Consider the following 14613-nt stretch of genomic DNA (forward strand, 5'->3'; position numbering starts at 1 on the left):
CTCTCAGCAGAGATCCTCAGCCTGACTGTACCCAAGACCCATCCTTAAGCCCCATGGAACACCAAGGAGCCTCTGCTGAGCAAAGGCAGGCTGAGCTTTCTCTGCTCATCTAAGATTGGTCTCAATCTTTCTCATTTCTATTGATCTAGTTCTATCTCTATTACTTTGTTTTAGTGAGTTATTAAAAGTGCAGTACTTCACGAGCTAAGATGATACATGGCTAGACATGGGAAACTTATGAAGATTTGAATATACTTTGGAAATTAGGAGCTGTTGCTAGTTGTGCAATATCATTGTACTCTTCTTCCTCTTCTGAAGTGGAAACACTGGGTTATTCTCATGTAGGTGCTGTTACATATCTGGTCAAAAGTCAGAAAGATTTTTTTTTAAATCAGAATCATCAATTCCATGTTGTTATTTTCCTTGGGTTCCCCTTCTTCCTCAGGTGGAGGGTCTGTCAACACTCCCTCCAAAACCACTCCCTCCAATGCCTCCCATTAAGCATATAAATATCATTAGAACACTCACATACATGTTCATTGCACCATTCTGGAAGATCACATTCACTGTCCTTTTCTCTACTACACACTGTGCCTGCTGGCATGATCTTACAATGTATGCAACAAAACCCAAAAGCACAGGCAATATGGTGGGTCTCACCCGAGGTTGCAGTGGCAGTGGTGTAAATTGCTGCACATACCTTTCATGTTGCATGTCTTGGGTGAACACTGACTTGTCCAAATTGACTTACTGACACACTTCTTATTAATACACACATACTCTGGACCACAGTCTGTGCCATCTTTCACTAAACCAATGTCAGGGATTGTCATCCCAAAATGGAAGTCAGTTCCCCAACAGGTGACACCACTGAGGTGATTCCAGTGTACAGTGGAATGCTCTTGCAAAAATGGAATGCCTGTTACATTCTCACACTGAACTCTGCCAGAGAAATCATGACATCTTAAGTATGCATTTCTGATCATACCACAGTTGCCAAAATGGTCCCCTTGGGTGTTGATTTCCATGTAGCATCTTTGAGCTGTACTCCTGGCTTCTTTGCCAAAAATCTGCTTATACTGTTTATCTTGGTTATTAAATCTCTTTTCTTCTTTACAGGGGCTCCCATTAAGCAAATAAATACCATTAGAACACTCATATACATATTCATTGCACCATTCTGGAAGATCACATTCACTGTCCTTTTCTCTACTACACACTGTGCCTGCAGGCATGATCTTACAATGTATGCCACAAAGCTCCAAAGCACAGGCAGCCTCATTTTTGAGGGTGCACTTGTGCATACAGCACGGATATGCTGCACCTATGTCAAGTTTTACAATCACCTTCTCTCCATTGTCAATCACACTATGCCCACAGAACTTATTTTTCATCTTGTCATTTATCTTCTTTTCTTTATGCATGCAGTTCATAGGAGCAAAGATTCTAAAGTCCAGCATAACTGCAGTTACTGAATTTGTTGGTGGCAATGGTTCTTGGAGCCATTATCCATGCATAATGCCCACATATACACAGCCCTGCATCATACTGCATACCCAAATTATGACCAATTCATGTGCTGTAAGACATCCAAAACAATGAAGATCAGATCCTTCCAGACAATTAACCCCACCATTATGAGATGTTACACAAACAGATCCAATATAGGCTAAGCCATTTTCTTTACACCAAAATCATGTTTCCCAAAAATATATGTAGTATCATTTTGAATATGATAATTAAGTTTGGTCACCTTCCAATAGCAAAGATCTCTTAAGACATTATGTATGGTATTCATTTTGATTGGGTGTCCTACATTCCACATTCCCAACTCCAAGGAAAACTACCTCAACATCCAGTGTAAGAAAAATCTCATTTATTGTATTGACAATGATGAATGCTTTCAGTAACATGTGTGACAAGTTACCATCCAGATAATGAATTTGCTCAAAGTCTACAACCAATACCAAGTCAAGAAAACCACATGTGGGTCCACCATCCTTCATAGTGGCTCTGCATCAGAGTGGCGTTCTCATTCTGCTGAAGTTTCATTTGCCGTGCTATCTCTTCTTCTGTCAATGCACATCTCATGGGGAGTAATTCTGTCTCCTCACTGTCCATCTTGTGAACCAAATGTTCAAATGTGGAAGAAAGGTTCTTGGGCTTCATTTCATAGATTGTGCCATTTATCTGTAATATTCCCTGAATCTTAATGCTCTGTCTTCTGGCTGAATTCATACATTAGAGCATTGAGACTAGACGTAATAGATAAAAGGAAGCAGACATTGGAGTAGCTTAGTTATGGGCAGGCCAAGTTGGAAGAGAAAGATCCAGGTGTGAGCTTAAATGGCTGAGGTATTGGTCAAAGGGGACCCCAAATGGTACACTTCATTTGCTGTTTAATTTCATTGTAGTACAGTCAAAGTATGGGTGTGAGTTAGAATTAAATTTGTGAATGTTGCTGATTTCTGAACCTAGATAAATAACTTACAGTTTAATATGTTTTTTAATATATTAGTTCACATACCTACAATAATTATTTAAAGCAAATGATGTCTGTAGATAGTGATCATATTATACATATATATGGAATAAATACAAATGTTTTTTTTAATTTCCAAGAGGTAATTGTTGAGTTGCCTCATTTAGAAGCGATCTGTAAATACTGCTAACATTAGTTTCAGTTATTATCAGCTCAGCTTAGCTCAGCATTGGTATGTCTTGTCCTAACTGGACCTGACACTTCTGTCCAGGAGTTTTCTAATTATGCTTGCTCATAGGTCAGTGCTGCTGTTAGCTTTAGTCAGATATCATCCTGTTTACACTGTGTTCCTGGAAACCTAGTTTAGATCAGATAGCCTGACTCCTTGACTAAAGTTTGAAATCACTGACAGATGAATTGCAAGCATATCCCATAGCTTTAGAATCATTTGTATTTGTGTTCCACAGTTTATCAATTTCCTGAAAAATTTTAAACCAAGATATAGGAACCCAGCTGAAAATTGAGATTGTGTTTTCTTTCACATGTTCTTTTTATTGTTGTATTTAAATAAAAAATGTATTTGTTATAAAATCAAGAAGTTTTCATTTAATTCTTTTTTTATCCAACATTGGAGTTTTTCAGCACTTATTCTCCTGAATCTTTGTTGTGTCACTAAATGTAGGTATATGGAACCTTGTTTTAGGACAAATAGCAATCTCATTTATAGAACTACAATCTTGCCTAATTGCTTGGATAAATTAAGCAAGGACTAAAATTAGAGACTTGCAAGACTGAAGAGATGGCTAAGTGCATACAATGCTGTGGGGGCAAGCAGGAGGACTGAGTTTGGCCCACCAGAACTCATATTTAAGTACCAGAGTTGATAATTTGTGCCTGTAAACTCCATATTGGCAATTGAGGCTAAAAAAGGAATAAGCAGAAACAGGTAACTACTTGGGCTTTATGGACAGCCTGTCTAGCTATGGTAGTAGGTTCTGTGTGCAACAAGAAATCCTGTCTTGAAATAGTTAGGGAAGAAGAGGAAAACATCCAACATCTATCTGTGGCCCCCACAGATGTGCTTATACATGTATTCACATAGACACTCACAAGAGACAACGTGTGTACAAAACACACACGCACACACACACACAACACACTCCTAAAGAACATAGCAGAAAAGAAGAGAAAAAGCTTTTGAAGACAAAATTTCTGAATTTTGAGTAACATCCTAATACTCACATGTTTTTCTTTATTCTAGATTGTTGCTGGTTTAAGATATGGTTTCAGTGTACATAAGTTTTCTGGCTTCTACTCCATGGGACTTTAGCCTCTGGCTCCCACACAAGTGCTAGGATTACAAGCATGTACCACCATATTGCCTTCTATACTTTTCGTGAAAGACAGTTGTAGCTCTGATGACAAGCGTTGACTTATTAGTGATGTGATACTCTCGATAATTAACTTAACCCATATAAATTCTTCATAATATATTCCTTATATGTTGTCATACCATATGCTCAAAGGAAAACAAAGTCTAAAGAATATGATCTGGATTGTCTGTACTCTCTACAATATTTTACACAATGATTCAATATGTCCTACCTAGCCCATGAGTGACTATAAAAGCTTCATTCATACAGATGCATAGTGCCGTATAGTATAGAAACTTTAAGTTTGACTTTCAAAATATTTTGTCTATTGTTTTCTTTCCATAGTTTATCAAACTTATCAATTTCTGTACTGAAATTACTACCTAGCATTTTTCATGATATACTGTCTAGCTCAGAGTTATTGAAAGCAAGATTAACCATACATTAAAAAATGTCAAATAAATAAAGCAGAGTAATATAGGTTTTTATTTAATGTGGTGAACATTTGAAACACTAGACAAGATGCACGGTGTGTGTTCCTGAATGTGAACTCAGACTAATTATTTATGCTTCTACCCCCTAGTACTAAATTCTTCTTTTTCATTTTTAATATTTATTTACACCATATTTTATTCCCCCCTGTCCACCACTGTTCTCCATACCATACCTCTTCCCCCCGCCCCCCGCTGTCTCCACATGGATGTTCCCACTCCCACCCCACCTGACCTCTAAACTCCCTGGGGCCTTCAGTCTCTTGATGGTTAGGTGCATCATCTCTGAATGAACACAGACCCCACAGTCCTCTGCTGTATGTGTGTTGGGGGCCTCATATCAGCTGGTGTATGCTATATATTTGGTGGTCCAGTGTGTGAGAGATCTCTGGGGTTCAGATTAATTGAGACTGCTGGTCCTCCTACAGGGTTGCCCTCCTCCTCAGCTTCTTTCAGCCTTTCCCCAATTCAGCTGCTTCTGTCCTTTGGCTGGGTACAAATATCTGCATCTGACTCTTTCAGCTTTTTGTTGGGTCTTCTGGAGTGCGGTCATGCTAGGTTCCTTTGTGTAAGCGCTCCATAGCCTCAGTAATAGTGTCAGGTCTTGGGACCTCCCTTGATCTGGATCCCATTTTGGGTCTGTCCCTGGGCCTTCTTTTCCTCAGGCTCCTCTCCATTTTCCTTCCTGTAATTCTTTCAGACATGAACAAGAGGTGTGATTGTGGGATGCCCTGCCTCCCATTTGATGACCTGTCTTCCTGCTGGAGGTGGGCTCTCTAAGTTCCCTCTCCCCACTGTAAGGCATTTCATCTAAGTCCCCCTTTTGAGTTCTGAGAGTCTCTCAACTCCCAGGTCTCTAGTGCATTCTCCAGGGTCCCCACAACCTCCTACCTCCCAAAGTTGCCTGTTTCCATTCTTTATGCTGGCTCTCCAGGCTTCAGTTATTTTCCCTTACCCAATACCACATCAGGGTCCTCTCTCTCTCCCAATCTGCCCACTCCCATCCACTTTCCCTCCCAGGTCCCTCCCTCCCTCCCCACTTGTGATTACTTTCTTCCCTCTCCCAAGTGGGACTAAAGCATGCTCACTTGGGCACTTCAGCTTGTTGATCTTTTTGAATTCTGTGGACTGTATCTTGGGCATTCTGTACTTTTTTTTTTTTTTGCTAATACCCACTTATTAGTGAGTACATACCATGCATGTCCTGTTGGGAATGAGTTACCTCACTCAAGATGATATTTTCTAGTCCCATTCATTGGCCTGCAAAACTCAGGATGTCCTCATTCTTAAAAGCTGAGTAGAATTCCATTGTATAAATGAACCACATTTTCTGTATCCATTCTTCTGTTGTGGGATATCTGGGTTGTTTCCAGCTTCTGCTATCACAAATAAGGCTCCTATGAACATAGTGGAACAGCTGACCATGTGGAATGGTGGGACATCTTTTGGGTACATTCCCGAGAATGGTATAGCTGGGTCTTCAGTAGATCTATTTTCTTTTTTTTTTTTTAATATTTTTTATTATGTATTTTCCTCATTTACATTTCCAATGCTATCCCAAAAGTCCCCCATAACCCCCCCCCCCACTCCCTTACCCACCCACTCCCACTTTCTGGCCCTGTTGTTCCCCTGTACTAGGGCATATAAAGTTTGCAAGTTGAATGGGCCTCTCTTTCCAGTGATGGCAGACTAGGCCATCTTTTGATACATATGCAGCTAGGGTCAAGAGCTACAGGGTAATGGTTAGTTCATAATGTTGTTCCACCTATAGGGTTGCAGATCGCTTTAGCTCCTTGGGTACTTTCTCTAGCTCCTCCACTGGGGGCCCTGTGATCCATCCAATATCTGACTGTGAGCATCCACTTCTGTGTTTGCCAGGCCCCGGCATAGTCTCACAAAAGACAGCTATATCTGGGTCCTTTCAGCAAAATCTTGCTAGTGTATGCAATGGTGTCAGCATATGGAAGCTGATTATGGAATGGATCCCCAGATATGGCAGTCTCCAGATGGTCCATCCTTTTGTCACAGCTCCAAACTTTGTCTCTGTAACTCCTTCCATGGGTGTTTTGTTCCCAATTCTAAGAAGGGGCAAAGTGTTCACACTTTGGTCTTTGTTCTTCTTGAGTTTCATGCGTTTAGCAAATTGTATCTTATATCTTGGGTATCCTAAGTTTCTAGGCTAATATCCACTTATCAGTGAGTACATATTGTGAGAGTTCCTTTGTGATTGGGTTACCTCATTCAGGATGATGCCCTCCAGGTCCATCCATTTGGCTAGGAATTTCATAAATTCATTCTTTTTAATAGCTGAATAGTACTCCATTGTGTAAATGTACCACATTTTCTGTATCCATTCCTCTGTTGAGGAGCATCTGGGTTCTTTCCAGCTTCTGGCTATTATAAATAAGGCTGCTATGAACATAGTGGAGCATGTGTCCTTCTTACCGGTTGGGACATCTTCTGGATATATGCCCAGGGGAGGTATTGCGAGATCCTCCGGTAGTACTATGTCCAGTTTTCTGAGGAACTGCCAGACTGATTTCCAGAGTGGTTGTACAACCTTGCAATCCCACCAATAATGGACGAGTGTTCCTCTTTCTCCACATCCTCGCCAGTATCTGCTGTCACCTGAATTTTTGATCTTAGCCATTCTGACTGGAGTAAAGTGGAATCTCAGGGTTGTTTTGATTTGCATTTCCCTGATGATTAAGGATGTTGAACATTTTTTCAGCTGCTCCTCTGCCATTCGGTATTCCTCAGGTGAGAATTCTTTGTTCAGCTCTGAGTCCCATTTTGTAATGGGGTTATTTGATTTTCTGGAGTCTACCTTCTTGAGTTCTTTATATATATTGGATATTAGTCCCCTATCTGATTTAGGATAGGTAAAGATCCTTTCCCAATCTGTTGGTGGTCTTTTTGTCTTATTGACGGTGTCTTTTGTCTTCCAGAAGCTTTGGAACTTGATTAGGTCCCATTTATCGATCCTCGATCTTACAGCACAACCCATTGCTGTTCTATTCAGGAATTTTCCCCCTGTGCCCATATCTTCGAGGGCTTTCCCTACTTTCTCCTCTATAAGTTTCAGTGTCTCTGGTTTTATCTGGAGTTCCTTAATCCACTTAGATTTGACCTTAGTACAAGGAGATAGGAATGGATCAATTAGTATTCTTTTACATAATAACTGCCAGTTGGGCCAGCACCATTTGTTGAAAATGCTGTCTTTTTTTCCACTGGATGGATTTAGCTGCCTTGTCAAAAATCAAGTGACCATAGGTGTGTGGGTTCATCTCTGTAACTTCAATTCTGTTCCATTGCTCTACTTGTCTGTCGCTATACCAGTACCATGCAGTTTTTATCACAATTGCTCTGTAGTACAGCTTTAGGTCCGGCATGGTGATTCCACCAGAGGTTCTTTTATCCTTGAGAAGGGTTTTTACTATCCTAGGTTTTTTGTTATTCCAGATGAATCTGCAGATTGCCCTTTCTAATTCGTTGAAGAATTGAGTTGGAATTTTGATGGGGATTGCATTGAATCTGTAGATTGCTTTTGGTAAGATAGCCATTTTTAAAATATTGAGCCTGCCAATCCATGAGCATGGGAGATTTTTCCATCTTCTAAGATCTTCTTTAATTTCTTTCTTCAGGGACTTGAAGTTCTTATCATACAGATCTTTCACTTCCTTAGTTAGAGTCACACCACCAAGGTATTTTATATTATTTGTGACTATTGAGAAGGGTGTTGTTTCCCTAATTTCTTTCTCAGCCTGTTTATCCTTTGTGTACAGAAAGGCCGTTGACTTGTTTGAGAGTTCTTGTTTAGGAGTTCTCTGGTGGAATTTTTAGGGTCACTTATATATACTATCATATCATCTGCAAAAAGTGATATTTTGACTTCTTCCTTTCCAATTTGTATCCCCTTGATCTCCTTTTGTTGTCTAATTGCTCTGGCTAGGACTTCAAGTACAATGTTGAATAGGTATGGAGAAAGTGGACAGCCTTGCCTAGTCCCTGATTTTAGTGGGATTGCTTCCAGCTTCTCACCATTTACTTTGATGTTGGCTACTGGTTTGTTGTAGATTGCTTTTATCATGTTTAGGTATGGGCCTTGAATTCCTGATCTTTCCAAGACTTTTATCATGAATGGGTGTTGGATTTTGTCAAATGCTTTCTCCGAATCTAAGGAGATGATAATGTGGTTTTTGTCTTTGAGTTTGTTTATATACTGGATTACGTTGATGGATTTCCATATATTGATCCATCCTTGCATCCCTGGGATGAATCCTACTTGGTCAGGATGGATGATTGTTTTGATGTGTTCTTGGATTCAATTAGCTAGAACTTTATTGAGGATTTTTGCATTGATATTCATAAGGGAAATTGGTCTGAAGTCCTCTATCTTTGTTGGGTCTTTTTATGGTTTAGGTATCAGAGTAATTGTGGCTTCATAGAATGAGTAGGGTAGGGTACCTTCTGTTTCTATTTTGTGGAATAGTTTGTGACGAACTGGGATTAGATCTTTTTTGAAGGTCTGATAGAACTCTGCACTAAACCCATCTGGTCCTGGGCATTTTTTTGTTGGGAGACTATTGATGACTGCTTCTTTTTCTTTACGGGATATAGGACAGTTTAGATCATTAACCTGATCTTGATTTAACTTTGGTACCTGGTATCTGTCTAGAAACTTGTCCATTTCATCCAGGTTCTCCAGTTTTGTTGAGTATAGCTTTTTGTAGAAGGATCTGATGGTGTTTTGGATTTCTTCAGTATCTGTTGTTATGTCTCCCTTTTCATTTCTGAGTTTGTTAATTAGAATGCTTTCCCTGTGCCCTCTAGTGAGTCTGGCTAAGGGTTTATCTATCTTGTTGATTTTCTCAAAGAACCAGCTCCTAGTTTGGTTGCTTATTTGTATAGTTCTTTTTGTTTCCACTTGGTAGATTTCGCCCCTGAGTTTGATTATTTCCTGCTGTCTACTCCTCTTGGGTGAATTTGCTTCCTTTTGTTCTAGAGCTTTTAGGTGTGTTGTCAAGCTGCTAATGTGTGCTCTCTCTAGTTCCTTTTTGGAGGCACTCAGAGCTATGAGTTTTCCTCTTAGAAATGCTTTCATGTGTCCCATAAGTTTGGGTATGTTGTGGCTTCATTTTCATTAAACTCCAAAAAGTCCTTAATTTCTTTCTCTATTCCTTCCTTGACCAAGGTATCATTGAGAGGAATGTTGCTCAGTTTCTACATGAATGTTGGCTTTCTATTATTTATTTTGTTACTGAAGATCAGCCTTAATCCATGGTGATCTGATAGGATGCATGGGAAATTTTCAATATTTTTGTATCTGTTGACGCTTGTTTTGTGACCAAGTATGTGGTCAGTTTTGGAGAAGGTACCATGAGGTCCTGAGAAGAAGGTATATCCTTTTGTTTTAGTATAAAATGTTCTGTAGATATCTGTTAGATCCATTTGTTTCATAACTTCTGTTAGTTTCACTGTGTCTCTGTTTAGTTTCTGTTTCCATGATCTGTCCATTGGTGAAAGTGGTGTGTTGAAGACTCCCACTCTTATTGTGTGAGGTGCAATGTGTGCTTTGAGCTTTACTAAAGTTTCTTTAATGAATGTGGCTGCCCTTGTATTTGGAGCATAGATATTCAGAATTGAGAGTTCCTCTTGAAAGATTTTACCTTTGATGAGTATCAAGTGCCCCTCCTTGTCTTTTTTGATGACTTTGGGTTGGAAGTCGATTTTATTAGATATTAGAATGGCTACTCCAGCTTGTTTCTTCAGACCATTTGCTTGGAAAATTGTTTTCCAGCCTTTCATTCTGAGGTAGTGTCTGTCTTTTCCCCTGAGATGGGTTTCCTATAAGCTCCAAAATGTTGGGTCCTGTTTTTGTAGCCAGTCTGCTAGTCTATGTTTTTTTATTGGGGAGTTGAGTTCATTGATATTAAGAGATATTAAGGAAAAGTAATTGTTGCTTCCTATTATTTTTGTTGTTAACATTTGCATTCTGTTCTTGTGCCTGTCTTCTTTTAGGTTAGTTGAAGGATTACTTTCTTGTTTTTTCTAGGGTGTGGTTTCTGTCCTTGTGTTTGTTTTTTTCTGTTATTGTCCTTTGTAGGGCTGGATTCGTGGAAAGATAATGTGTGAATTTGGTTCGGTCGTGGAATACTTTGGTTTCTCTATCTACAGTAATTGAAAGTTTGGCTGGGTATAGTAGCCTGGGCTGGCATTTGTGTTCTCTTAATGTCTGTATAACATCTCTCCAGGATCTTCTGGCTTTCATAGACTCTGGTGAATAATCTGGTGTAATTCTGATAGGCTTGCCTTTATATATTACTTGACCCTTTTCCCTTACTGCTTTTAATATTCTATCTTTATTTAGTGCATTTGTTGTTCTGATTATTATGTGTCAGGAGGAATTTCTTTTCTGGTCCAGTCTATTTGGAACTGTGTAGGCTTCTTGTATGTTCATGGGCATATCTTTCTTTAGGTTTGGGAAGTTTTCTTCTATAATTTTGTTGAAGATATTTGCTGGCCCTTTGAGTTGAAAATCTTCATTCTCATCTACTCCTATTATCTGTAGGTTTGGTCTTCTCATTGTGTCCTGGATTTCCTGGATGTTTTGAGTTAGGATCTTTTTGCATTTTCCGTTTTCTTTGATTTTCGTGCCGATGTTCTCTATGGAATCTTCTGCACCTGAGATTCTCTCTTCCATCTCTTGTATTCTGTTGCTGATGCTCGCATCTATGGCTCCAGATTTCTTTCCTAGGGTTTCTATCTCCAGCGTTGCCTCACTTTGGGTTTTATTTATTGTGTCTACTTCCCTTTTTAGGTCTAGTATGGTTTTGTTCATTTCCATCATCTGTTTGGATGTGTTTTCCTGTTTTTCTATAATGACTTGCAACTCTTTAGCAGTGTTCTCCTGTATTTCTTTAAGTGAGTTATTAAAGACCTTCTTGATGTCATCTACCATCATCATGAGATATGCCTTTAAATCTGGATCTAGATTTTCGGGTGTGTTGGGGTGCCCTGGACTGGCCGGGGTAGGAGTACTGGGTTCTGATGATGGTGAGTGGTCTTGGTTTTTGTTAGTAAGATTGTTACATCTGCCTTTCGCCATCTGGTAAACTCTGGAGTCAGTTGTTATAGTTGTCTCTGGTTAGAGCTTATTCCTCTCGTGATTCTGTTATTCTCTACCAGCAGACCTGGGAGACTAGCTCTCTCCTGAGTTTCAGTGGTTAGAGCACTCTCTGCAGGCAGGCGCTCCTCTTTCAGGGAAGGTGCACAGATATCTGGTGTTCAAACTTGCCTCCTGGCAGAAGATGAAGGCCCAAAACAGGACCTGTCCCAGAAGCTGTTAGCTTCTGTAGTCCACACTCTCACCTGTGCAGAGTAGTCTCAGAGGAGTCCGGGATCCCAGATGTCTCCCACAGATGCACAGGCAAAGTCCTCCCGGGCCGGGCGGACACCTATCCTCTGGCAGGGAAGGTGCCCAGATGTCTTACTGTGTAGTACTTATAGCTTAGATTGACTTTGACCAAAGTGAGGAAGCAGCCTCAGCTTTTCATCTGACATTTGTATACAGGAACCTCACCTGTATTCACATGAAGTGTGTTTGGCCAATAGATACCATCTACGTGATACCAATCTCTAAGAACTTCCCTAACACTTTTTTTTTTTTTTTTTGGTTTTTGGTTTTTCAAGACAGGGTTTCTCTGTGTAGCCCTGGCTGTCCTGGAACTCACTGTGTAGACCAGGCTGGCCTCGAACTTAGAAATCCGCTTGCCTCTGCTTCCCGAGTGCTGGGATTAAAGACTTGTGCCAACACGCCCAGCTACACTTCTTAACTGAAGGGAGTTAAGTCTTTCATTACAGATCTCTTGAAGACTCCATCCACGCATGTCTTCTTGTTCCTTTGCTGCTTGGATGGCTCATATGAAGGCTTGTGTGGGAAGCACTGTTTACAGTAACCCTTATCAAGATAACATACTGTCCCCTAGACTACCGAGCTGAGGCAATACTGGCTTAGAGCTGTCAGAGTGAAGGATCAGTTACTAAGAAGGTTGGTGCATAGGTTTTCTCCAGTTTTTTTGTTGTTGTTGTTTGTTTTTTTGTTTTTTGTTTTTTGTTTTTGTTGTTTTTTTACAGGAGCATGCTACTCAGAAGTTATACTGTATTCCAAGGGTGGGATGAACCGTTGAGTCAATGAGGCGTAACCATGGCAATCCACCGTAGTCCCATTCTGTGACTACTGCTCGCTCCCCAACCCACACTGCTCAAGTGTGACCTCAGGTAGTGTATGCTGAAAGGGGGTTGCGGTGGAGTCCTGTCAGTATTTGTAGCAGCCTTTCAATAAGACAGTCTGAAAAAAAAAAAAAAAAAAGCCGGGCATGGTGGCACATGCCTTTAATCCCTTCCAGCACTTGGGAGGCAGACGGATTTCTGAGTTCGAGGTCAGCCTGGTCTACAGAGTGAGTTCTAGGACAGCCGGGACTACACAGAGAAACCCTGTCTCAAACAAACAAGCAAACAAACAAACAAACAAACAAAGACAGTCTGTATCTTAAACCATTGGAATCTTGGCCCTAAAGAACCTGAGATCTGCACCAGCTGAAGGGTTTTAACATCAGGTTCCCAAGCCCTCCAATTTTCATTCATCTGTCTCCCTCAGACCAAGACGAAACAGACATCAAAACTTGGGCTGAGAGTACTACCATGTGTATAACTAGGGAAAACAATGTTTTGCTTTTGTTTTTGTTTTTGTTTTTTTTTTCTATGCATACATAGTTAAGAGATGTGTGTGTGTGTGAGAGAGAGAGAGTGTGTGACAGGAGAATGTTTCCATATGCATACATACTCTCTATAATTCCAGTGTAAAACATTGTACTTGCACTAAAATGGCAGAGGCTCCCTAGAGACAGCAGCGGGGCAAGTGAGAGCCAGATGGGCACTGGGCGACTCTGTGCCTCACGGAGGAAAATCAACTAAACATGGCCAAAGGAGATCCCAAGAAGCTAAGAGGCAAAATGTCCTCATATGCGTTCTTTGTGCAAACCTGCCAGGAGGAGCACAAGAAGCAGTGCCTGGATGTTTCTGTCAACTTCTCAGAGTTCTCCAAGAAGTGCTCAGAAAGGTGGAAGACCATGTCTGCTAAAGAAAAGGGGAAATTTGAAGATATGGCAAAGGCTGACAAGGCTCGTTATGAAAGAGAAATGAAAACCTACATCCCCCCTCCAAAGGGGAGACCAAAAAGAAGTTCAAGGACCCCAATGCACCAAAGGGGCCTCCTTCGACCTTCTTCTTGTTCTGTTCTGAGTACCGCCCCAAAATCAAAGGCGAGTATCCTGGCTTATCCATTGGTGATGTTGCAAAGAAACTAGGAGAGATGTGGAACAACACTGCAGCAGATGACAAGCAGCCCTAGAGAAGAAGGCTGCCAAGCTGAAGGAGAAGAACAAGAAGGATATTGCTGCCTACCGAGCTAAAGGAAAACCTGATGCAGTGAAAAAGGGGGTGGTCAAAGCTGAAAAGAGCAAGAAAAAGAAGGAAGAGGAAGATGAGGAGGTGGATAAAGAGGACGAGGAAGAGGAGAAAGAGGAAGATGAAGATGATGATGAATAAGTTGGTTCTAGCATAGTTTTTTTTCTTGTCTATAAAGCATTTAACCCCCCTGTACACAACTCACTCCTTTTAAAGAAAAAAAATTGAAATGTAAGGCTGTGTAAGATTTGTTTTTAAAGTGTACAGTGTCTTTTTTTGTATAGTTAACACACTACCGAATGTGTCTTTAGATAGCCCTGTCCTGGTGGTATGTTCAATAGCCACTAACCTTGCCTGGTACAGTCTGGGGGTTGTAAATTAGCATGGAAATTTAAAGCAGATTCTTGTTGGTGCACAGTACAAATTAGTTATATATGGGGACAGTAGTTTTTTTTTTTCTTTTGGTTTTATTTTTGGGTTTTATTTATTTTCATCTTCAGTTGTCTCTGATGTAGCTTATAGGAAGATAATTGTTGTTCTGTTGACTGAATACCACTTAGTAATTGCAAAAAAAGTGTAGCTTTTTTGTTGACATTCTGAATGCTTCTAAGTAAATACAATTTTTTATAAAAAATGGAAAAATTCATATTCTATTTTCTAATCATTGTCTATTTGTAGGATACACTCAAGTCTGTTTATTGAAATTTTTTTGGTTTTGTTTTTGTTTTTTGAGACAGGGTTTCTCTATATAGCTCTGGCTGTCCTGGAAGTCACTCTGTAGACCAGGCTGGCCTCGAAC

At 40.3% G+C, this 14613-nt stretch overlaps 1 pseudogene; it reads right to left on the minus strand.

Moving 5' to 3' along the window:
* Positions 1 to 386: 386 nt before the first annotated feature.
* LOC147002463 (disintegrin and metalloproteinase domain-containing protein 25-like) lies at positions 387 to 2238 on the minus strand (annotated as a pseudogene).
* Between the last annotated feature and the right edge of the window lie 12375 nt (positions 2239 to 14613).

The sequence above is a fragment of the Mus caroli genome, unplaced genomic scaffold (genome assembly GCF_978045245.1).
Source record: "Mus caroli unplaced genomic scaffold, Mus_caroli_1 scaffold_10, whole genome shotgun sequence".
NCBI lineage: Eukaryota > Metazoa > Chordata > Mammalia > Rodentia > Muridae > Mus > Mus caroli.